The sequence below is a fragment of the Excalfactoria chinensis genome, chromosome 9 (genome assembly GCF_039878825.1).
Source record: "Excalfactoria chinensis isolate bCotChi1 chromosome 9, bCotChi1.hap2, whole genome shotgun sequence".
NCBI lineage: Eukaryota > Metazoa > Chordata > Aves > Galliformes > Phasianidae > Excalfactoria > Excalfactoria chinensis.
In genome coordinates, this window is record NC_092833.1 from 14310863 (window position 1) to 14335875 (window position 25013).

A 25013-nucleotide genomic window follows, 5' to 3' on the forward strand; every position below is an offset into this window, starting at 1 on the left:
GGCTGGGAATCGCTCTCTGGTGGTCCTGTCTCTTTGAAGAAGGATTTCTCAGGAAGGGCAGAATGATGTTCAGACTGACAGCTTCTTGCACTCGGTGCCTTGTCTTCTCTGCTGGATATCTTGTTGTGAATACCATGTTCACGTCAGCTGTGTGGAAGGAGGAATTATGAGTTTCCCTTTTCCTATCACTTATTTAGTACCTGTTCTGCTCTCCCTTGTCTTACCTACTTGGGTCGTGCTTACGTTTCAGTGCAGAGCAGGGATATGAATGTTAGCTTGAGATGAATTAGCTCAACTGTCCTTTTATTCCATTGAAATCTGTACTGTAAACATAGCGGACTGCAGGCTCTGGGAGAGGGGGAATTATTTACGGCCTTGTTTTCACATTGTTTAGTAGAGCAGGGCCCAAACAGAGAGGCTCTGGATGTGACTGTCATGCAGATCGTTTCACGGTGACCCAGCGGGAGAACCAAGGCCAGACTCAGAGGTTAGCAGTTCATAACGGGTAAAGAGAAGTTTAAATTTCTGAATTATAAAGTTGTAAAAAAGATTCAAAGGGAAGTAAGGGCATCCTCAGCCCACTCTTTGATAGTACAATACATAAAAACCAGATTTTGTAGGAGTATAATAAAAGATTGTATAGGAGTATAATAAAACCCAGACACAAGTCTGAAAAATTCATTAGTTTCTGCCATGACTAAAATAAGCACTGTCTATGAAAACTACTTTGCAATGGTAATGAAAAGCAAGTGGAAAAGCAAGTGCTAGCACCAGTGCTGTGACGTGAAATAATTTCTGTATGCTCAGATCTGTCATTGTGAACAATGCTGTTGATTATAAACTACATCAAATTCTCAGTCTCCCCCAAAACATGTATTTTATTTTGCAGTTTTTCTGGTAATTATGAAATCAACAGAATACTATCTAGTTTTACCACAATTAAGCTAAATGCATGCTTTAAATGATGTAAAAAGTACTTGGTAATGGTAACATCTCCGTAGCAGTAACAAGCGGCAATGTTTCTTATACGTTTTTAGGAGTGGCTTTTAATGATAATGGTGATTCTCAGCTTTCCTAAGAATTTTGTAATTTAGAAGGCAATTTGACCTGCAGAGCTTCATTTATTGTTATTTGATAATAGAAGCCTCCAAGATTTGAATGAATCTCATGGCCCTTTCAGCGTATGTGAGTTTGATGGAAGGCATGATGACACAGACGTATGGCACTGCAAACAGCTCTCTGAAAACAGGTTTATATCCCATCACTTGTGAGATAGTGTTTGCTCGTAAAGCTGTTCCCATGTCATTGTGGGGAAGACCTTTGGGCTCAAGGAAATTGAGAATCTTGTCCTAGGCACTCTGTCCAAGAGTGGCTGCGTGGTATTTTGGTTCAACCACTGCTGCTTGCTCAGGACCGAAGGTCTGGGCAGAGTGTTGTGTCCATGTTGGGCCTGGGGGCAACAGCTGGATTGTCAGCACTGTTGTAGTTTTACTTAGTGATTGGTTACTGCCTGTCTGGCTACCACAACTGAGTAAATACCCAAAATTATGTTTAGAGAGACTGATGTAAAGACCCTGGCTGTTTGGAAGAAAAGGCAAGACAAGCTTTAACCACTAATTTAACATTTATTTTTTAGGTTTGTTCAGAAAAATAAAAAACAATTAGGAAAAGGAAACGCTGCAATTGAACAGAACCAGTGACGCAAACAAAACGTGGACTCAAGTGGCCACTAAGGTAATGACAGAATTGCTTAAAAAATAATTCACTGTTTAGAGCATCTTACAGAGTGAGATTGCATCCTTTTGTTATGCAATATAAAATCGGATAAGCATTTGCTGTAACAAAAATAATTTACAGTCATATAATTTTGAACAACAAGCATGTGAGTTTTGAAATCAGATTGGTTAGAGTTTTCCATGCTTCTTAGGCTTTGACTGGCTTGAGTCAGTGGGAGATTCCCTTCAACTTCAGTGGGGCTGTTGAAAATCTTACCCTTCACTGATTGTAGATAGGGCTGGTGCTTTCTGTCTCAAATATGCTGTTCCAATTCTGTTTAACCTTTTTTTACCTGTATGATACCATTTGACTGAGTAGTTTACTATCTTATTGAATACTGACTTTATCATTTGCTTCAATAATCGCTTTTTAATAGGTTAGATATAGGCACAGATCAGACAAAAAAGAGACAGATCTCATCTACTTTAAATACTGTCTGGCTAGCCATAGTCATAAGCTATGTTCAGTTAGTATTCAGAATACTACCAATGTCTTTCCTATACCTTCATAAAAAAGTATGTCGTAAGGAAATTATGATGATCATATTTAAAATTGCTTTTCTATACTGAAATAGAGTTGACAAGTAAAGGCATTTATACTGAGGAATTTAGGGGTTTTGGTTTTATAAATGTAATGGCACCATATTTTTTAATGTTAAGCTATATTTGTTATATAAGCTATTAAGGTTGATATATTTTGGAGCAAGTGAAAACGTTCAAATTCCTTACAGAATGTAAAATTGTCACCAGAGTTTTCATAGCAGCTCTTTGCAGGCCCAAAATCTGGAAAATAAAACATTGGGAAAAGTAAAGGAAAAGGAACATCAGTCTTTGTCCTCAAAGACATCTAAGCCACAGTAAAGAAAAGCAAAAACATGTAGGCTTCCATTTTTTTTATGCAGTCTGAAAGCACAACAGCGTTCTACTTTGTGGATTTACATTCGCCTGTTGCCTCTTCCTGCTCCGATCAGCACAGTTAGATGGTACATGAAGTCCCTTGGGCGTGGTGTGGTGAATATAACCCTCAGAAACCTTTTATTTTCTCTTCTCTTTACAAGGCAGTGCATTCTCTATTCTCAAGATCATCTTCATGAAAATATCCGTGGGATGGATGACTGCTAAAGAAGCAAGAGGAACTAACAGAGAGAAAAGGTAATTACAAGATGAAGTGAATTGCTCGATGTATGTAGATGCGGATTTATCACACTGGATGTGTATTTTTCACTCTTTACATGAGATAGTTTCCTCAGCTTAAATGTAGAGTAAACATGGAAGGAGTTGATTTTGCCTGTTAGAAGATTTCAGCTTTCATTGGACTCTGAAATTAGTCTGTTGCTTTTCCTGGGTGGCTTCTTACTATTGCCCTTCTAGACTGAGAGCTCCTCTGTCATATGCTGTGCAATGTTCAGACACCTCCATTGATCGAGGGTTGGCAGCCTGTTTTTTAAGCCTTTTTTTTTTCTTTTTTCCAATTACTTGCATGTTCAACAGGTGCTGAGGCTCATTTGTTTTGTTTGTTTCTACCATTTTGACCCTTCAGTGTAAATATGGGTAAGGTTTGAAACCAACTAGAGCAGCACTGAGTGCAGCATAAGTTAATCTCCTTGATTTTTTCGACATTCTGAATGGATTTTGTAGCTTGAACTGTGCTCTGTGCTTCTGAAGACAGACTGCTACCGTTGCTGGATGTGACTGCTTTACACAGTGTTTGCCTATGGCCCCATTACACAGCACTCACAAACTGTTGTACTGACACATAAGAAATGGCTTACCATGAGTACAAATATCCATGGTTGGGGTTAACGGCCTTTTTGATGATGTGCTGACCATTTCTGGTGAACACTTCTCATGGATCTGCCTAAAACAAGTTTTGTGATAGAATTTGAAAAAAATAATAATCCAGCATCTCAAATCTATAGCACAGATTGCTATACTTTCCTGGCTGCTTATCTTCCTTTCCATTGGCGTGAAGGTAAAGCAGAAACCCAGGCTCTATGTCGCATAGCTTAATGCATTTAATAAAAGACATTGTTGAAGAAAAGTCTTAACTTACTGCATCTTTAAGATGATTGACAATTTAGGAAGTCAAAATTTCAGGCTTTTAAGTCTATCTCCATTGAACATAATGAAACATTAGCCAATTTTGCTAGAGCAACATAATTCTTATAGGCTGCTTTAAAGCCCTGGTTTCTCTGCCATGACATATGATAGACAAAACTGCACTTAGTATGAAGAACCCAGGTACCACAAGCCAAGACTCCTTTGATGAGTTTGTGCTGTGCTGTTCCTTACATGGCAACATTTCTCTTGTGAACCAAACTGACTCCACTCTTTCAGCCACTTACTTTACAATGGAGGTTGCTCTCTGCCAGTAAGCAAACTGAGCTGCTTCCTTCCCTGTCCTGCACTGTGTACAGCTACCAGTGCATGTGCAGACTTTGAAATGATATCACCAGGTTAAGCAGAATTTTTTGAGAGGAGACAATTTTATGGGCACAGCGACAGATAACTTACTTACAATTTCTGGTTGATTTATTTCCATCTTTGGAAATGGCAAGCAAACCAGAGTGTGCTCATAAGCACTGACCTGCTCACAAAGATAAGGAATATTTGCCTGTTGCTTTCTGTATTAAGATACAAACTTCAACTACAAGAGCCTCTTTCTGCTCTGCCTCTGTCTAAGCTGTATTTTTTCTGTCCTAAGAGTCCCCACTGAATCAGAGCAGAGACCTGGCCTGCCATATCCAACACCGTATCCATCCCATGTATGCTGTTTACATCCTCACAAGTGCCTTTGAGAAACAGCAAAGTGGAAGAGGAAAGAAAAAAAACCAAGAACAAAGCCTCGGTAGGAATAGTCCATCTGCTGAAGTTTTGACCAACATCTTAAACTTCGTGTAAAGGTAAGTATGAGGGGTAAGCTAGTGAGAAATCAGGCAGCATGGACATTAGTTACCGAGTGCAGTAGGGGCAGGTCTTGAAAAGTTGACTTTAAAAGAACATAACCATAAGAACATGATGGGTCCAACACATTTGTATTTAGTGTGACCACGTAACTGAAAAATAGAGGAAATACCTAAAGGAAATGTTTTTGTCACATAAACACTGAGCCACGGCAAACACATCTGGCAAAGCTGAGGATCCAGCTCCCTAGACTGAGCATCAGAATACCATAAATAACATCAAGAGGCAGAAATGGGGCTGTCAGATACTGCTACTGTCATTATCCTATTACACTGAATTACCATGAGCTTCACTTGTTTATGGAAACTGTCAATTGATATTTTAATCTGTAAGTGAAGAAAACATTACTATTTTACTATATAATCATTGAGGCTAATCTGTTTTTAGCAAGGTCATTATTTACACTACTTCCTTTGTAATCCATCACATACACATACAGAGAAAGGCTCTGAAGCTTAACCTTTCCAGTGCTGAAAATGAGACTTCTTTGCAAACTGATAAAAGTTCTTTGTTTGAATTATTTGTAAACCAAAATAGTCTGGTAGTTTGCCTTGAAGTTAAAAGAAAAAAAAAAAACATACTCTGTCAAATCCCGTGTATTCCTTTTTATGTATTTTGTCATTTCCCCTCTATTAACTCTGTCCTAAGGTAGAAGAGTCCACTCTAGCTTGTATCTGCATGCTGTACTTTAGCTTTGCCTTTTTTAGGTTGCAGCCTGTTAAATTTATTGACTATAAGCCCCTTGAGCTATTGAGGAGTACGCAGCTTACATTGTATATCTTTTGAAAGACGATTCTGGTAGCCCGTTATCTCTCCAGATACCATTTGTCTTACATATTCATGTCTTTTTAGTGCCAGGACCAGTTTCTTCTTTGTAGCTATTGTTTGGAATTCTTGCACAGATATTAAGGCTTAGTAATTTTTCAGTGTTGCTCAAGGGATCCAAGTGTCAGATGGAATAACGAGTGGGAATTTGGGCAGTGAAAACCCCTATGCAGCTGGCTTTGGAGATCTTGGTAAAACAATAAAGGAAAATAATCTGAGATGGCATGAAAGAAACTTGGAGGTGTCTAGGATATTTTGTATGTACAAATAGAGCTGGCCAGCAAGTAATACTTTCCATTCATTAGCAATTGCATTTCATTTTAATTTCAAGATTTTATGCCTGAGCGTCAGAGAAGATTTCATTTGAGAAACATCAGCGCAGGGACCTGGGAAAACAAAATATGTTCCCCTGTCTGCTACAGCTGTTTTTCTTAGCAGTAGAGCTGACCAGAATATTGATTTCGTTAGGAAAGGGATTAAGGTGGAAGGATCTATATTCAGGTTAAAGTCAGGGATTTCAAGTCCTCAGTTGCATAGGTGATGCCCAGAGCCATGGCTGCCCTCTGGCACTTTGAGGCCTCTCGCTCCCAGGGCTCACCTCCAGTGCAGGAATATGAGATTGCAGATGCTGTGATTCTGGCTTCAGTCCTTCCCCATGCCCTGACAGAGCAGGATGATTCAGAGCCCTAGTAGTTGCTGTTCTGCAAGGCAGATATTGATGATTGTGTTGGTCAATGCAGGCACATTCTGCCTAGTTTTGGAGCTGACAAGGCTGGATACCATGAGCAGGACAGATTTAGAAATACAGAAGGCTGGGGCTAGGAATCTTACCCAAGGACCTCCAGCTATAGATATCCCATGTGGTTAGCTTGAAAGTTAGCCAGAATATGTCTGCATCAGGAGCTATCATGCCAAAATCTGTTGTGCATCTGTGACAGAACTTGGGCTTCTATTCAGATCTTATGTATCCTGCTCCAGATGTGATTGCTCATCATTTGATCCTGAGATAAAAATACGCAGCCGTGTACTTTTATCTCCAGCAAGAGCATACCAGAAGTGAAATTCTCTCTCTGGCAAAGCCATGAGAACAGCCTTGAAGCTGCAAGGCATGAACTTTGCCTTAAGTGAGGCATAGGTCAGGTCTCTGACAGCTGCAGTCCATGTTCCATGCCACACTGCAAGACTGGTGTCAGACTTCCAGGTATTCTGCCCAGATGCTTTTCTCTTCAGAATCATGTTTTGCTAGGAGTATCAATGGCTTCAACAAGTGCAGGGGGAAAAAAAAAGTTCAGCCAATGTTTCATTATGAGAAACACTACTAATTTTATTTTTACTTTTCTGTGGGAGAACACAGGGTTGTGTTCCCATTTACAGGTTTAAATCTTTTATGGCACCACCATCAACATGAGGGAGATCTTCTCATACACGCAAGGTAGGATTGCCCAAAACATTTGTAATGGCCTAAAATGCGAACACAGAAAGTTCCATACGAACACGTGGAAGAACTTCTTTACGATAAAGGTGATGGAGCACTAGAACAGGCTGTGCAGACAGGTGGTAGAATCTCAATCTGTGGAGCTATTCAAGACCTGTCTGGATCCCTACCTGTGTGACGTATAGCAGGGCACATGCAAGAGGTTGGACTTGATAACCTCGTGCAGTCCCTTCCATTCCCTGCCATCCTGTGATTCTGTGATTTCCAAGGCATTGGCTCACGTACATATCACCTTACAACTTTCATAAGCAGAGAAGTGGCAGATCTTAACAAGGTTTAAATTACATTTACTCTCCATAGAGAGAATGTGTAGCAGAAGAGGGGTTTATTTCTGACTTACAGTGTACATGTCAAACAAATACAATTATCCGAGTCATTATAGCCACCATCATCATAATTAGCTGAAGTGAAGCTGTTTTTAGCTTTCATATAGCCTCAATTTGCTGCAAAGCAAATCACCAAAATAAATCAATATTTTACAACCTAGCAAACCTTGTAGATTTTTACAAGCAAAAATTAACAACAACAATAAAGCGCAAAAAGCTGCATGCAAAAATTCAAACTCAACACACTGTGCCTCAGCATTTACGAATGCAGCACAACTCCTTGCCTGGTTTCCCTGAGCTCACTGTGACAATTTCCAACACCAGACACTTTCATTTAAGCAAACAGGAAAACATGTAAAAGCAAATAAATAATGACACGAAATGAAGCTTTGATTAAGAGTCTGTGAATAACGATCCTTTTCAACCAGTCAGTGTCTGGGATGTTTAACATGCTTTACATTTGGAATGTATCAAGCAACTTCCGCCGATTAGATTTTTATATTGAGAGAAACACATTTTATTAGAGAGGGAGCTTGTCAGGGCTTGGCGCCAATCAGCTTCCACTGGTTGTGCTGCAGACACATCCAGCACCCTCATCCTGAGGACTGCAAGAGGGAACATGTTTCATATTTTCCTCTTTCCTGTTCTGCTCTACAGATTCATAAGAGGCAAGTGCCAGTTCTCCCTTGGGTCCTATAGAAAAGAGAAAAAAAGCCAAAAAAGCTTTTCCACGTCATGAGGAATTCATCTTTCTGCAAAACTGGAAATTGATATTAAGTTCAGATGTATTTGAACAAAAATTATTGCAATGAAGAAAATATTAATTAGCTGCATTTCTCAAGCGATCGTAGTATTAAGTGCACTCAACAAGTGGGGGAAAAAGGCATTTTTTTAAGTTAAATTAGATCGTGATTTTTGTTGCCAGCAGTATGACAGGGTTTTAAAACACAGCAAAAGCCTGAAACCTGGGGCTACTATGAATAAAGAGAAAATCTGCAGTTGAATATTTTAGAATGAGTTTTGGGGCAGGGGATATTAATTCCAGTTTCAGAAAGGGATAAAGCTTCCTCATGGTTCACAACATGAGCCAAATATTTTTTTTAATGAATACTGGAAAGGCATTTAAACTACAGCTACTTAATTCCACGCTTACCATATGGATTTCACATTTCCTCTGTAACATCTGGCTCTGGCTAGTGCCAGAGATTGGTTACTGGGTGAGATGAACACTACCCTAGCCTGTCCCTTCTGCGGAGGAGGGACATTATGATGTCTTCTGCATATTATCCATTGGCATCCTTTGCATAAATAGTGAAGTATTTGCTGTGAGAAACTTCTTAGAATAAGCCTAGGATATTCTTACATTTATGCTGAAGTCACATGTGGTATCACTGTGATCGTAAACGGTACATGGAAATGGTAGGTGCATGCAACTTTCTTCAGCCTGAAGTTGGGATGTAACCATGTATCAGGGATATGATTTAGTGGAGGGTTTTTAGAGTTAGGGTACTGGTTAGGCTGCGGTTGGACTTGATGATCTCCAAGGTCTTTTCCAACCTGGGTAATTCTATGATTCTATGATCAGAAACTGAAAATTCCACTCTTAGATTAAGATTGCACTTCCTCATTAGAAACGTTTGTATTTCATTCTTTAAAAATGTCTTTTGTGCTCCTCTACACTGAAGAGAAGAAATAAATATTGTGTCTGGTTTGGAATGAATGAATATAATCTCAAATCTTGGTTTGCATCTCGGTGCAACATGCCATTTTCTCAAATGAAAGCTCAGAGTGTTTGCAGAGCAGATGGCAGAAGTGTGTGTGTGATTACCTCACTGCTTCTTTGTACTGAGCAGAGATGGAGGCGAATTAGAGCCCATCAGCAGGTAGGGTGCTTGTTTTCTTCCCCAACAAACCATCAAAGAATTCCAAAGCATGTCTTAACTTTTGAGACTGAAATTTGGGTAAATGTTGTCTGCCTGATTCTAGTAAAGACTTGTGTATCACTTATAGGGAAATTCTTTCGGAAAACTTGCTGGAAACTCTGAACGCTCATGTAGGAGATAATACTCAGATACCGATCTTAGGCCTTTCATGCACAGGGAAGCTTTACTGAGTAGAAAAAAAGCTGTGTTGACAAAAGCCCAGGTACAGATGAAATTATACAAGCAAAAATAATCTATTTGCCAATACTTTCTATGTTTTCTGCTGTGAGATCTGTATGATGTTTTTGCCAATACAGCCATTTTCCACGCCAAATTCCCAGTGCGTGCTAATGCAGCTCTACCTGCAGCCAAACATTCTGAATGCAAACAGGACTAGAGATGGCTAATTCATTATATTTCATGTCTTGAGGTATGAAAGCTTCAGGTTCCTTCCCATTCCTGTTCTAGGAGGTAAGCTGTACCGCAGGAGTTAGTTCCTGATTCTGCAGTTTTGTGTTGGGTGTGTGATTTTAAGGCATAGCATTGTCTTCTGTCAGGTTGCACAGTCTGAAGCTGAGTGAAGCAACAGTGAGCACGAGGAAGGGATGCAGCCAATCATATGCAGAGCTAGCTGCTGTGAATGCTCAGCAAAGCCAGATTTGGTGTGTGATATCCAGTTCTTTGCTCCTTGTGGTCCAAGGCCTGCACCCCTACAGAGGGATTTCTGGCACAGGAGGTGACATAAAATGGTGCTGGCAGCCATTCTTTGTGTCTACCGAAGGTTATGGGCAGCTCAACATTTTCCAGCGTTAAATGCCAGATATCTGTTCACTGGAAAAAAATGTAGGCAGTGCTAATTAAAAAGTGATTGCTTAATGCTTCCCAAGACCCTGTTTTGAATTGTGGAGGTATTATCTGGCCTGTAGCAACAGCTCTGTCATCTGTCACAGTTCACTGACACAGTTGTTTCCAATGGAAGCACGTTGGTTTAGAAAAAACCTTTGCCAGAAATGCAACTTCAAGGGAGATGTAGGGAGGTGAAAATAAAGAAGAACTCAGTGGTAATTGCTGCTCTTTTAGAAAGCTGAGCACTGGCACAGGTCTTTAGTGGGACTTGGGCAGAGCAGGGAGGTCCGCCTGCAGCCATGCATTCTGACCTTATTCCTTCCTGCTGGTTTTAGGATGGTCCATATTTCTCTTTCCAGCTGTTTTGGTTTGGTTGAGTTTGGTTTGGATTTCGTTTGTGAGATTTATTGGCAAATTCCTGATAGGCTACAAGAGTATTTTGAGTCTTTAGCAACTATTGTGTGCAGGAAATGCTGCCTTTGCACAGGGACAGTCTCATTCACGTGCTTTATCAGACATTTGCCTATTCTTCTTCACTTCTGTGCTGTAATGGATAATTTGGCATGATGTGTAACAAAATTTGTTACTGTTTTTTTTTGTGTGTGTGTCAAGCTGGAAGCTTCTGTTTGACGTCCATTTCTGTGGAATTAGCCAAGTGGGGCAGCAAACAGATTTGGTATTTCCGCTCAGTGTAGCATGGAAGGCAAAGGTTATCACCACCATAGGACACAAGGAGGGGCGGGCACTCCTCTGGGCTGCCTCTGGAGCTGTGCTGATGGTGTCTGGTGAAGCAAATCTGCTGCAAATTACAGCATGTGGTTATGGATCAATTTACGCTCCTGCCTGTTGCCAACAACGTGCTGTGCACGAATGGAGCTAACTTGGTAAATATGCTCTCTAGTAACTGAAAATAACCAAGTGCTGTTGAAAGGAATAATTAATCAATGTTTGCAAAGCATTTAGAAACTGAAAACCACGGTATTAGTGCTAAGTGTTCAGGGCTTTAGCTTTCCCATCAGAAGTCTAAGTTTTTCTCTTTGCTAGTCTTTAACCAAACAAAACATTAAGAGCTCAAAGTCTTTTTGTCTAATGTCCCCAGTCAGGTGGTTTTGTGCCTGGCAGTTGTTAAAATGCAGTAAGTAGACAAAAAGAAACAATAAATGGGGTGAATCAGCCCATTTCTACTGATACTGGCACAAATGAGTTGAGGTATGTTAGCTGGAGATCAACAGCCGTCTCTGTAGCACACTTCTTCCACTTGGGCTAAGCCAGCCAGAACCAGTAACTGGCTTATTCCCTGCAGCTCCCACCTCTTTGAACCCAGGTGCCAGGGATGGATGCAAAACTGTGTTAGGGCACAGGCTTCCCTGCACAGTGAAGCAGACAAATTGTATGGCTCAGAGCTGCTATCTGAGGCAGCCAGCATGCTAGATGAACAGCCCAGTGATACCCGTGAGCAGAAATCCCATTTATCAGCTGTGCTGTGCAGAGAGGTGGCACTGATGTCCAACCCCTGGCTTGAGAACTCAGAGGGACAAGGAAGCATCTGTGTATTTCCTTCCAAAGGGCCTTGGCTCCCTCACAAACAAGTCTTCATGCAGCTGCAGTCCCCAGCACTAGTGTGGTTTTACCTGGGGAGCCAAAAGGGCTGTAAGCCACTCAGCAGGAACTATTTGGGGGTGAAGGATGAGGTTATGCACTTAGACGACCCCAGACAGTCCCCCATGCCCATATCTCTGTGTGTGCAACTACTTCCTTCTCTTTTCTAAAGGCTAATCTGTAACTCCAGACGTTTGCAGTCAATATTCTTATCTGCCTAGCAGGGTGTTAATCTGTATTTCAGAAAGGGATGAGTAGGAAGACAGGCTTGTTGAAAACAGGGCACTGTGCAGAAGGCAGTTTAAGGCTAATTGGCTGGAAAAAGCATTGCACTGGTCCTTCAAAGCATCTCTTTTTAGGGTTATTGTATGACTATCCAACACAAGCTCCCTTTCTCCAGCCAGGAACTTTGTCAGACTAAATTTGATGATGTTGAGCATCTGTTCCATGCTCATGAGTATCCAGCAGCTCACGCTGAGCTTCCAGACTAATGGAAATCTAGACGATGTGCCCACTTCAGCTGTGCAGCGCGTGAGCACGGTGCCCAAGTATACATCACATGTATGCTGGCAGCAGCGCCAGGAGGCTGAATCCAGTCTTTGATCCGAGAACTGTTACTATGAATGTTGTTGCTGTAAAAATTACTGACTGTTCTTTAGATGCTAGTGGAATTTTCAAGACAAACAGGGAGGCCCATGTGCATTTTAAGTACTTTCCAAGGGAAACAATAGTTTAGCAGAGGTAGGGAAGAATGCAGGATTACATATGTAGATTTACGTATCTCACTGTATTTTTGGATCTTGCCTTTTATGGATCTGCTCAGTGTCGGTCTGACTTATGTCTTAGGTGTTTTTTCTCACAGTAGATCAGTGACTTATCTTCTGCTGGATTGACTGGCAGAGTAAGGAAGGTTACCTGCCTAGCAAATCCAGTTATTCAGCCCTTGCTGGTCTTGAATAGAGCTCTGTGGTTCAGAAAGGGTCACAGTCAGAAAGAAAGAAAATAAGCCATCAAAACAGCAGACATGCTGGTTTTTCAGTCTCCGTACCAGCTCAGGGCAGAGTGTGTTCAGCTCACTTCAGCTGTAGTGCTGGAACACAGGGCCAGAAAATCACGTCATGACATTTTTGACAGAGCTAAGTGTTACCAAGATTTTTTAATAGTTATCTTTGTAGTTAGCCATTTTAAATTCATGTTCTGATAATGAGAGGGGCTGGAATCCTCATGTGTCTTCCTTGCTCCTCTCTTCGCTTGGATTCACCATAGAGAGCTTAGTGCAAAATCCATAAAGAACCCAAAAAAGTGCATATTTGAAAGAGTAATTCAAGCATATATGGAATGTTCCTGGCTACATGTAGTTGCAGGCAAGTACTGACATTTCTGCTGTTCTGGACAAATGTATTTATCTATTACTTTATTGACCCACCTATTCTCTTCAGTATTCTCCTTCTCTCATTTCCTAATATTTCCCGAGTACTATTTACCTGATTTGCAGAACATACATATGACAACTGCTTAGGTAGATCAAATCAATGACACCACAGTGTTATAAAGAACTAGACGGGGTGTTATAGTGCTTTTTTGGAAGGGCAGAATTTTCCTTTCTTACTGGTAACACTTCAAGTCAGCAGTGCCATGATAACTGTATTCCTCCATTCCATAGTCAACACTGATATTCTGAGACAAATACTCAGCATTCTTTGCTGCTCTGAGTATTCTTTCACCCCACAAAAGAATAATTTTGTTACTTTACATTGGAAGAAATATGTATAAAAATGACCCGAAGTCTGATATACACGTGTTGGTATTGACCATGTCCTTACCCTGTGAGGGCAGTGTCAAGGCACCTATTGATTGTTTCTGAGTAAACATCTTGTTGAAGTGGCACTGTCTGTGAAATGGAATTACATACATTTTAATGCTTACAATAAAAGTTCATCAGAACAGTACAGAAACTTCTCTACGTAACTGGAGGTTGACTCAGTTTATGAAACGGAGCCATTTATCTTCATGGATCATGATACAGGTATCCAAATGAACCATCAGTGATAAATACAGTATTTCCTCTCTAGTGATCTGAACAGTGAATAAAGAATTAATTTGCATGTACTTTCAGAAACTGGGAGAAAACACATTGAGTTCCCAAGGGTGCAAGTGGACCTGTTTGTATTTATAAGTAAGTCAACATCAAGCTGATGTGATTAAACACTTACTCAGTCAGTGACTTGGCCCTGTTCTTTTCTCCATCTGGTAGGCAGGCAGGCAGATTAAATTTATGCGGTGTTGTTTATTTTCTTGAAATAAAATGAGTTTTGTTTATATTTCTGGGCAGTATGATGTGGTAACAAACATACCAAATAGATTAACTTACATAAAAACAAAAAATGAGGATTTAGACCAAAGAAGAAGAGCAGCCTCCCAAGGCACAATATTTAAAAGACATGGAAATACACCACTATTATTATTATTAAATACTCGTATACAGATTTTAAAGAAAATCAGATTTATAGTTTAGCCTCTGAGTTCTGGAACCACCAGTTGTTTCCTGAAAGTGACTTTGTAATGAGTTTTGGGAAATCATTTTAGTATTGACTTGGGTCATAATGGTTGGCTGCAGCTTTTTTGAATAAGATTAATTAAATTACTCTGAACAAACTCCAAGCCCATGTCCTTCTCTAAGGCCAATTGTGAACATGACCATAATAAACAACTCCCTAAAAAATAATTCAGAAAGTAAATAATCTCCAAACCTGGAAGTATGTCATTGTGCTCTTGTAAGAATAATGAACTGCATTTGACTCCTTGTTTCAACATACATCACTTTGTTTTGTACCTTGCACTTTCCTGAGCTGTAAGAAGCCAGAGTTATTTGTTTGGTTAATTTTCTGTGCAACAACAGGAGATAATTTTGACTACGTCTTAAAGATAGAACCAGGTAAGAAGTAAGTGCATAGGCTGGCAGTTGTACTTCTGACTTCAACTCTGAATTGTAGGACTCCTCTAGTTATTTCTTCATACTTTGGTAAGCTCAAATAAAAAAGGGGCTGTGTTATATCAGGCTCTACAAAAATGCATGGAAGTGAATGCTCTTAATTTAAAGAAACTTTGAAAATCAATGCCAGTTCCATAAACAGAGAAGTGAAAGGACTTATCCAAAGCTGCTTTATGTGCCTGGGCTGATGACAGTCAACACCACGTCTTCAGAGCTCCATGCCAGTGTCCAATCCAGTGAGCACTCCTGCTTCTTGGTAAGCTGGACTGAGGTATATACCTCTCCCCTTCTTTTCCACAGAAATCGTATGTACTTGGGAAAATAACATTAAAAACCAGTAAGACGTACCCCAAGGGAAGCCACCAGAAAATAATTACTGTATGTCTTCCACAGAACCATGGGCAAAGTAGGCAACAAGAACTGGTGAAAGAACAGAAGCAAAAGGAAAGAAAACAGTAGAAGTTTGTGGAGTAATTTAGTGTGAGCAGCATCACAAAGCATCTTAACGGTGACAGACCATCTGCAGTCCCAGTAAAGAGAAAGAACAACAGCTTGTGTGCTATGAGCTTCCAAAGGAGAGTCTGCTGCACTTCTCAGATCTCCTGTGAGTTCTCCTGTGAGATGGAGTAGGTGAGTTGGGGAGCACAGCACTCCTGATAAAACTTGGTTCTGTAAGGGTGGAGGTTGCTAGGGAGCAAAGGCCTCTTGTGCTGTAAGGAAGGATTTCTATTTCCTTGATGTTAATTTCCTTGCTGGGAAGTCCTGCTCTCATTCTTTAGGCCATAAGATCTGGGCAAGGTTGCTTTGATGGACAGATGAAGGTGGCTGGCAAAGGCTGTGGATTTTTCTTCTTCCTTGTTCTTAAGTGTCCTTAACCCCTGCTGACAAGAGTAATATAGAGACTTGGAAGTCTTAAATAAACAGAAATCCTGTAGGGTACAGGTTAAACTAACGCTAAAAGAGCCAGTAGCTGCAACATTCTGTAATGATTTCCATGATCCCAGTGCTCTCTTGTTCAAGGCATAAAGATTTGGGTACCAACTTCTGGAGAGAAATGTCAGTGTTCCCTGCATTCCCTGCCCTACGAGTGTTCCACTTTAGATCTTCAGAAAGAAAACTGCTTTGCTCCTAACACTGATCAAAGCATGAATTAGTTGAGTGAACGTGGTAAGAAATGGCAACCTGAATGTGTTACTGATAGGCTGAATTTACTGCCCACAAACACGGTGGATATGAATGCCCACTTCTCACTGGTTTTCCTGATGGAATTTTAAACGTGTTTTGCTATAAATGGAATCTCATGTAAAGGAGCAGTCAGTATTTCTGTCTGTTAAAAATAATTTAATTACTTGCAGTTAATCCTAGGGATTGGAGAATACTCCTTCATGTATTAACATGTTATTTTATATGTTATACTTAAATACCTAAAATCATGTTATACTCCAATAATCCCTGCTTAGTGGGATGGCATTCAAGCTCTGAGCACTTCTTACACCTTTAAGAATGGAAAACAAAGCAGTCAGTTGAGCACTCCGTTTATCAGCCAGTATCTCACTACATGTAATTTGACTGGTTTTTTAGCAAAGCAAGTAGGACAGCACTTTACCTGAAAAGTCCTAAATGACTGATGCAGAAGCAGGTAAGCACAAAAGAATACTGGACACAGGACCCCAAACCTCCAGTAGATCAAGAGAAGGAAGTTAAAGTCCTTTTAAATACTGGGCCAAATACAGTCATAGCACAGGCTAAGTCAAGTCTACACATGCTAAGAATAAACTGAGCTTCAGCCACTGTGCCTTCCCTCCATTCTCTGAAAGGGCAGAGGTTCTGGCAGACAGAACTTAGCAGATTCAAGAGGGCAAGTTTGACAACAAGTCACAGTGAGTAGACACGCATTAAAGCAAAAAAAAAAATGTTTGCTTTAGGTAAAGAATGGACAGTTTCACTGCTAGTGCTGAGGACAAACTGTATTCAGCAAATAGTCTTGTTTTCTTTGCCTTGTGTCTTGTGCAGAGGCTGTTGCTGTACATGGACTGTGAAGTTTATGGCTATGGGGATTTTAGAACTATAAGCATCTCTGACAACCCAGCTGCATTGTTGTTTTCTCTGTTTTAACAGCAGATCTTTTTCAGTAGGTTGTGTGAAAATAATTGTTTTCAGTTATTCTTGGCAACATTTTTTTCCCACAGATTCTGACTTAATTAGACTCATTAACAAGACCAAGCAACATATTGTCTGTGGGAAAAGATTTCAGATGAGAGAAGACTGTTATACCATTTTATTCAAATCCTTCTGCCAGGAGAAAGAAACTTGACCAAAACAGGGAGGCTTCCAAGAAGTGGCTGCATTGCTATTAAAGCTCTTTTTGGAGAGAACGAGGTTTATTTTTGCCAAAAGAATGTAATTGTTTTTGTTAAAAATATCTGCTTTGCTTTCTAAAAAGCACTTTGTCCACAAATATTCCTCTTGGTAGGTCTACTCCCAGTGATCTCACTAGGAAAGACAGATGCTTCAAGATAATTCTTCAGATGTATTTTTCTGGCCTAGTGGGGACCCATATGTATGTAGAGTCAGTGCACCAGGCAGTATCCTTTCCTCAGGGCCTGTGCCTGCTGTGGGAGACCACCCAGCTCTGTCACAGTGGGTAGAAAACAGAAAAGCAAAAGGAAGAGAGGAGAGGAAAAAGGATGGATGTAGAAAATTAATGCTCGGGAGAGCGATTTCTAGTTCTGTGGTTAAGAGCATTATATGGAATTCAACACCTAAATCTCTCTTTTGTGTCTCAGATGCATGGGAAAGGATAGCTGGAGAGAACTGGGTGGAGTTGAGCATTGTAGGAGGTTGGATCTTACATAATTCTTATGTCTTGTCCTGAGCAGTAATGAGAGTGGCTTTGTAGGCTGAATCTTGAAAAGGAAAGAAAGAATAGGCTTTGTTTGATTGCTATGGCAAGTGTAAAACCTTGTGAATAATGTAGATAATTTGTGGACATTTCAAGTGAAGAATAATATATGATGTTCCACTCATTAGCTTCCTTATTGCTCTATACAAGTGCCATGACATTTTTTTTCAGCAGCAAACATTTGTAAAGATCCTGAGAAAGAACAGGATTACAGTTTTTACCTTGCATTTGTTGTGCTTTAAGTGCCTTCCTAAGTACCTTCTAAGCAAAATAAAGAGATTATAATCTTCATTCTTCCAGGGCAGAGCCTAAACAGAGATCTGTCCTTCATTGCATCTTTAGATGCTTAATGCAGTACAGCATAAATACATCCACGTACTCTCAGTATCTCAAAAGTGCTACTGATCCTAAGAAACATTTTGTTGGCTTTACTTCAGCATGATTATATTCATCATTTTCACTGTAGGCAATGGGTTACAGGGTATGCTATAATCTTGCATGTGATCACAGAATAATCTAAAAGGGTGTCAAAAATAGAGTTAATCTTATCATTTTGTACTCAGAAAGGACTCACTGTACTCTGAATAACCTTGACTAATGTCTGTTTAACCTTGTGCTTACCTCAAACTGTGTTCAGTATGTATTTTCTTGGTGAGCAGTGAGGATGTCACATCTTGGGGCACTGATACCTCTGCTGCTTCCTCTCATCTGCTGGATGGAGGGCCCCGCTTCATCTCCCCTGCAGGCTCACTTTGGAAGTGCTGGAGATCCTGTGTGCAGGCAAATGGAAGGGCCAAAACCTTTTCCCTCAGTTCTGCTTGTTCCTGTCTGTAAATATACAAAAGTTGATTATGGATTGGATCCTTTTCTGGTCTGGATGGACACTTGGTGGCTGCCCCATCACTGCTATGTGCCCTCCAGCCCTTCAGTCACACTTAACTTAACGTCCCTCCATTCAATAAGTAAAGAAAGTTAAGTTAAATTTCTTGGATACTTTCAGAATTGAAAATGTTTGTGTGAATTTTCAAATTCAGACTTTATGAAAATCAGCGGTGTTTCCTTTCTATTGCAGACAGTGAAACGTTGAGGACAGAAGCAGCCTTTTTCTGTGGGCGGTGACTGTTGGTGCCCATTCAATTCTTTGGATGTGTCGTATATGAAATTGCTGTTAACATGTAGGCAGGTGAGATTTCTGCTTCTGTCCACTTTTTTGCATGTCATCTCACTGAATTCTGACCAGATTTCCAATTTATCGGAACCATTCTGAATCCTAATTCTGGCTTCATGAATGCTTCTACACTTCATAGCTCAATGTGAGCTGCAATGTATGCATGAGTGCAATCTTACATGGTTTAAGTTAATGAAAGAACTGACAGACCTCTGTCAGAAAGACCATCCTACCTTTAGAGCTGAGTCTTAAATTTCTTAGGAAAGTGTATTTGCAGCCATCTTGGCAGTAGTGTTGATCAGTGCCAGTATGTATTTCCTCAGCTTGCTTGTATGATTTGAATGCAGCTCTACCAGGGCAAACATAGATGCCCCCTTCTGCTTCACTTATTCACTAGGCAATTATTCTGCCAAAGAACGTATTAAGTTGGTTGCTCAAGAGAAAAGCACGTTAACAAAATCAGACTGTATTTTATTTCCAAAGTTTTCTATCTAATTTCTGTGCCACGGCTGCAGCCGAGGCTTGAGGATTTTATTATTGTGCCAGTGTGATTGTAGATATGAACAAGACAATTTTTCAAAGCAAGTATAATCAGCCACAGAACAGGTTTAAGGCAGACTTCATTCAAGCTGGTTTTCTGAGAATTAATTTATATTTTGTACATTTGAATGTCTTGCTTGAACAGGTATTTTTATGATGATTTTTAACACAGTAATTTGATGAGATCATAAGGATTTACTTTGGAAAGAATTATATTTTCGCATATAGGTGAGGTTTCATTCTACAAGCCTAAAATTTCTCCTCCATAATTTTTCATGCAGGAGAGCTAAAAATAATGTGAATTCACACAGCAACGAGGTCTTTGGGTCTCTTCACTCTCTGCCTCATGACTGCTAATAAAAAATTTTCAGTGGAAAATCTATGAAGAAGGGAGAAGAGCATGGGTCTGTTTAAGAAGTAAGAATTTCATTACGAAACAAATTCTGGATTCCATTCACTGTGTTGAAGTTCCTTTTGTCCTTTCCATGTTAATTTATATTCCACTCTGTCCTAGATACTGTATAGTTCTTACCCTAAAACTGCTTTCAAAAATACAGAACATTGTTTGGGGGAAGATTTTTATTCTTCTGTTCTGCTGAATGTACGATGAGTAACTTGAATAACCCCTTAAGGAAATGCATTTAAAGGGAACTGTTTTTAAGGTGGGGAGGACAAGCACTGGAGCAGCTGCTGAGTCATCTCCTCCTACCAGGAAGGCATCTTCAATAACCCAGAAAGCATGTCAAAGTCAAACCAATGCTTCATTGGCATAGTACATCTATCTGGGATATCATCAGATGGCTTCCTGACAAATCTTTGGGGGGAAGACAAGATAATTAAGGAACTGATTGTAGACTGTGAGCTGTTAACTTGTGTACTGAGCTCAGTGGAGCAGGCAACTTGTGAATGTCAGCGTCAAACCAGATATTTATTGGTTTGAACTGACACACTCTTAACTTCTCCATAAGTAGTGAGAAAATATTCCCCATCACTTGAGACATTTTAAACTGCAGCAAATTGAACACAGCCTGAAAGAAATGTTCTCTTGCGCTGATTGCTCTTATGGCAGCTAGGGGAGTGATGAGATGATGTGCTTTGTTTCATCTTCCTTTCAGCTTTTGTCCTGCACTTTCCTGCCACTACCTCCGAGCTGCTGCTGTTTTTTTCTACAATTAAATTTGTTTCCTTAGCACTGTAGGGAAAGTGGGCAACTTTTATCTAATATCATGTACACGGAGAATAGGATAACATAGTGGCCGGAGTACAGAACGTTCCAAATATTTTTAAAAGCAAATATTGACTTTTTTTTCCCTCCTTGCTTACCAGCTACAGAGTATACTGTGAGAGAAACCAATCAGAGACTCATTCCCAAACTGTCCAGATGAAAAAGACCCGTAGGCTACTTTGCTTATTGCCATAACTCTCTGGAATTGCTCCGTGCCGTATATTTAAGTACTATATTCAGGCTAATTTGCCATAACTTTTCACCAGAAAGCTATCCCATACCATGATAAATCTTCCCACCAATCCTGTCCTTGAAAACTCATTCCACATTTTCATTTGTCCACTTTCATTTAGAGCCAGAGATGCTGCCTGAAATATTCAGAAGTAGAGGACCTCAAGCAGGCACCAGAGAATGCTGTCCAGGCTTTCCCTTTCTGTTCCTTTGTTCTGTGGATGATCTAGAACTGTAATAAGAACTCCAGACAGGCAAGCAAAACCGGTCCGTATGACAGGACTATCTCCTGCTTTCATATCCTGGAGATAAAGACAGACTTTCTTACCTCTAACTTAGGAAAGGATTATTTAGAAAGCATGAAAGGAGAAATGTCTTGGAACACTGCTGGTTCTACCATACTGAATTAAAGAAAAGCCTTCATAGAATGCACAGAAGAAACAGAATTTTAAAATAATCATTTCACTGGTATGGTCCATTCAGGTGAGTAGGTCTGCTCTTGGGCCAAAAGGACCCTGAAATCAGCCCTCATTCTGGAGCACAGAACCCAGCAGAGTCTCGTTTACCCCATCTCCCTCTTAGATGTGCCTGCAAAGCATCACTGCACAGGGTACAGTGACTTTACGAACTGTGAATAGGTTCATATCTTGATTCTGTAAATACTCAGCCATGTGTATGACCTTGTCCATGACACATCACTTGGCCCGTTAAAAATAATGGGAAGTTTTCTGTCACTTACAAAGGAGCAGATGCAGATGTGAGATAAAATGAAATTCAGATTCAAAGTTATTAAGAATAGAAGGTTGAAAGTTCCAGGTTGGAAGCTGTTTTGGAACAACTTCTTTCAGTTTGGCTTTAGCTCTGGATTGAAATTACAATTCTTTGCCTTTGTCGTCTAGATATTTGAGATAGCTTTAATGTGGTTTGTCAGATAATTTTCAAATAACGCTGCCTCGATACAGGAACTGAGTCCTGCCCTTACAACTTGTAGTCAGAACCCTTGTAAATGTCACTAAAAATGTTAAAAAACACCACTATTTCCATAAGTGATTATGAAGGTGCGCTGAATTGGAAAAACAGCACTTTTTCAGCTGCGTGCTTTATCAGTTTTGAGCTCTGCAAAGTAAATTCTTGGTTATCTCTCTTTATTCCACACAAGCATGGTATTAATAGCCTGGAGCAATCTCTGTGTGCCTTTTCAATCTGAAAAATGTCCTGATTTGTATACTTACTTATGGAGCATAGGCCAAGCTGAAGTGCAAATTTGTTTCCAAAGGAAAAGAGAATTAATGTAAAAGGTGATCTGCAAAAGTTTTTGTTTTAGTTACCTTGGATAAGCACCAAGAAATGTAGCTGCTTATTCAAGCAGGTCTTAGCTGGGAGCTCCGAAGTCAAGGATGTCAGGGCGGTAAGCAGACAATACTCTGTTCTCAGATTGCTTTCCTCAAGGTCAGGGTATACACTAGGATTATATATCATTATAACCATTATATATCATGATAACCATCGAGCTCACACTACCTGAACCCCACTTTACAGTGCCTCATGGCTCTGAAGCCTGCCCAGCTCCCTTTCTGGTACCCCAATCCCTCCAAGTTAAAACCCCTCAGTTCCTCCTGCACTTCAGCTGCTCACTTCATTGCTTGTCTAGAAAAACAACACAAAACAAGAACATGTGAAAATGTTAAGAAATAGATTTACTGCTTTGTTTGAAATCATGGCATTCCCAATCTTAATTAGCGTAATTCCTGAGCCCTGAAATGACTGCAAAAAATACAGAGAGGACACAGTGAGTAAACAGCACAGTCATCAGCTACTTGTTTGGAGTGCTGAGAGCTGCCCATAATGTATGCTGTGCTGAGAATACTTTCAAAGATGAAAAAGAGGCCCACAGAAAAATAGCTGCTATCTGAAGTAATCTTCAGCCCAGGGATGTGTCTGTGAAATAACTTGTGGAGACCTCTGGTAATTCAGTACCTCAGCGTCTGGTCACAGAGGTACTAGATCAGAAAGGAGATGTTCATAAGCCCTTTTGAAGTTCTGTCCTTCCATCACAGCAGGGCACTACAATGTATGGTGTATGGCAAACAAAGGATGGATTAGTATGTGATGACCTAATGATTACCAGATGAAAAAGGGGGAAAAAAAACAACATTGCACCATCTCTCTGTAGGTTTCATTTATCCATGAAGTAACAATTGCTTCCATATTTGCATTTCCATTATACAGAACAGCCTACCTTCTGACATCCCAGCATAATGGTACTGTTTTATTTATTTAGGCTGGGTGGTTTGCTTTTCACATTATGACCAGCTGGTAGAAAAATAGGATTCGATAATGCGAACATTTCACAGTAAATAAATTGCATTAATACAACAATATAAAAGCTGTGCTCAGCAGTTTCAGGTCTGCTCTAGAACAATCTTTCCTAACAGTCACTCTGAGAGCTATGAAGTTACATTTTTTTAATACAAAGTATTAGAAGAAGATTTGTGTAGGATTTCCTTTTCTGTAGTTTGCTGATTGCTTCCATAGCAAACGCTTTGCTCCAACATCCTAAGCAGAACCTATACATGGAATGTATTCTAAATCCCCATTCAGCACTGTCACATTTGATACTGATGCACTGTTTACAGAGGAGATAGATAAATATATGACAATAAATGAGACACTCGGTGTCATGACTTTGTGCCTTATGTCGTGTGATACAAATTGGCTCTGATTTTGTTCTAATAGAGTCAATGGTGTGTCTTATGGCAAGGGAGACGTTATACAATACAGTCTTTGACTTTGTACCTACCTTCTCTGTCTCTCGTGGTGTCTCATGGAGTACTTTGGATGTATGGCCCAGTGCAGTGCTGCCAGACACTTGTATTTTGCTGACAATCATCGGTGCAGAACTCATGCTGTTCAGTAATGATCCACCAGAGAGGGACAGCGCATTATTTTGCTGGCACAGAAACTTATTTGGCCACCATAAGATGATATTTTATATATTGCTTAAAGAATCATTTTAGCGTTCTGTTTGAGCATGATAGAAACACTGGACTCTTTTCGTATGAATGGAATATTGTTGTTGAGGGAAAGAATACAGGGAGGGCACATCCTTTTTAGTTTGAAGAGAAACAAAACAAAAAAGGAAAAACACTTGCCGGCTTTTAATGCTCCCGGTTGTCCTCTTTCTCCTTGATTCCTTTACAACAACTGCAAACTAATTTTTCTGACCCAGCACAGAAGGAAAAGAAAAGCAGAGAAAAGAATATGGTTGTTTTTCTTCAGAAATTACTTGACTGTTTTGTTATTTGTAAAGGTACCTTACAAACACACATTAACAAGAAAAAATAAAAGTGATCACATCTTTAATTCTTTCTATCTGCCAGCACTGCAGTTTAGGACTTGCCATTCTTCTCTCTGAACAAGTCTCACCAGTGCTACTGCAAACTGTGGGTCTGTGAGCAGTAAAATTACACAAGGAGATGAGGTGAGATTCTAAGCCTTTATGGCCTTTGATAGGAAATACCATCTACATATACATACATATATGTGTTTGTCCCATTTGTCACTACTTTACTGTCAGTGTTTTAGCTACAATGGATATGCCCTGTCCCAAAAGAAGGTATAGGTGTTAATACCTCATGTGTAAGTAAGTATTGCAGTATTTCATTTTAGTGTTTTTTCTAGGTAATACTTGACACAATGTAACCAATAAAATACTGTTTCAGTCAAACTACCTATTTCTCCTTTTTTAAGAAGATATTTCTTTATGCTTACATAAGCATCTGAAGCACAGAGCACAAAACCAGAGCCAAAATCCATAGCGGAAAGTGATGCAAGGCGTTTTTCAATTTTAACCCTCAATAAAAATAATGTGCATACTTACTTTCTAAATGCACTCTTTTCTGCAGTGCACAGACACTGGCAAGCTCCCATTGTTCTTTCTTTACAGATACGATTTACACAAGGTAGACCCAGAGCAAAATAAATAAATAAAAACACTGTTGCTATATTTGTATTTATCGTTCACAAAATAACCGCAGCCTACATTCTCTCTTGATTATAATTAATAAGAAATGGTAGGAATTATAACAAACAAAAATTTTCTTGCCCATTATGCATGAGATTTGAATTGATTTCATTCTAATCCTCTACAACATCCACACAATAGTCAGAAAGCTTGAAACAATTAAGTATAATAGAGATCTA

General features: G+C 39.8%; 1 long non-coding RNA gene across 1 annotated transcript in view; it reads left to right on the top strand.

The window, feature by feature from the left end:
* LOC140256413 (uncharacterized) overlaps nucleotides 1-24389 on the top strand; it is a 120552-nt gene extending 96163 nt beyond the window's left edge. Inside the window, exons 4-10 of the long non-coding RNA XR_011904704.1 lie at nucleotides 1637-1734; nucleotides 2834-2927; nucleotides 4480-4678; nucleotides 15138-15374; nucleotides 18719-18829; nucleotides 19636-19771; nucleotides 20933-24389. This is a non-coding gene — a long non-coding RNA (uncharacterized lncRNA). The remainder of the gene's footprint in view (nucleotides 1-1636; nucleotides 1735-2833; nucleotides 2928-4479; nucleotides 4679-15137; nucleotides 15375-18718; nucleotides 18830-19635; nucleotides 19772-20932) is intronic.
* Nucleotides 24390-25013: the final 624 nt, after the last annotated feature.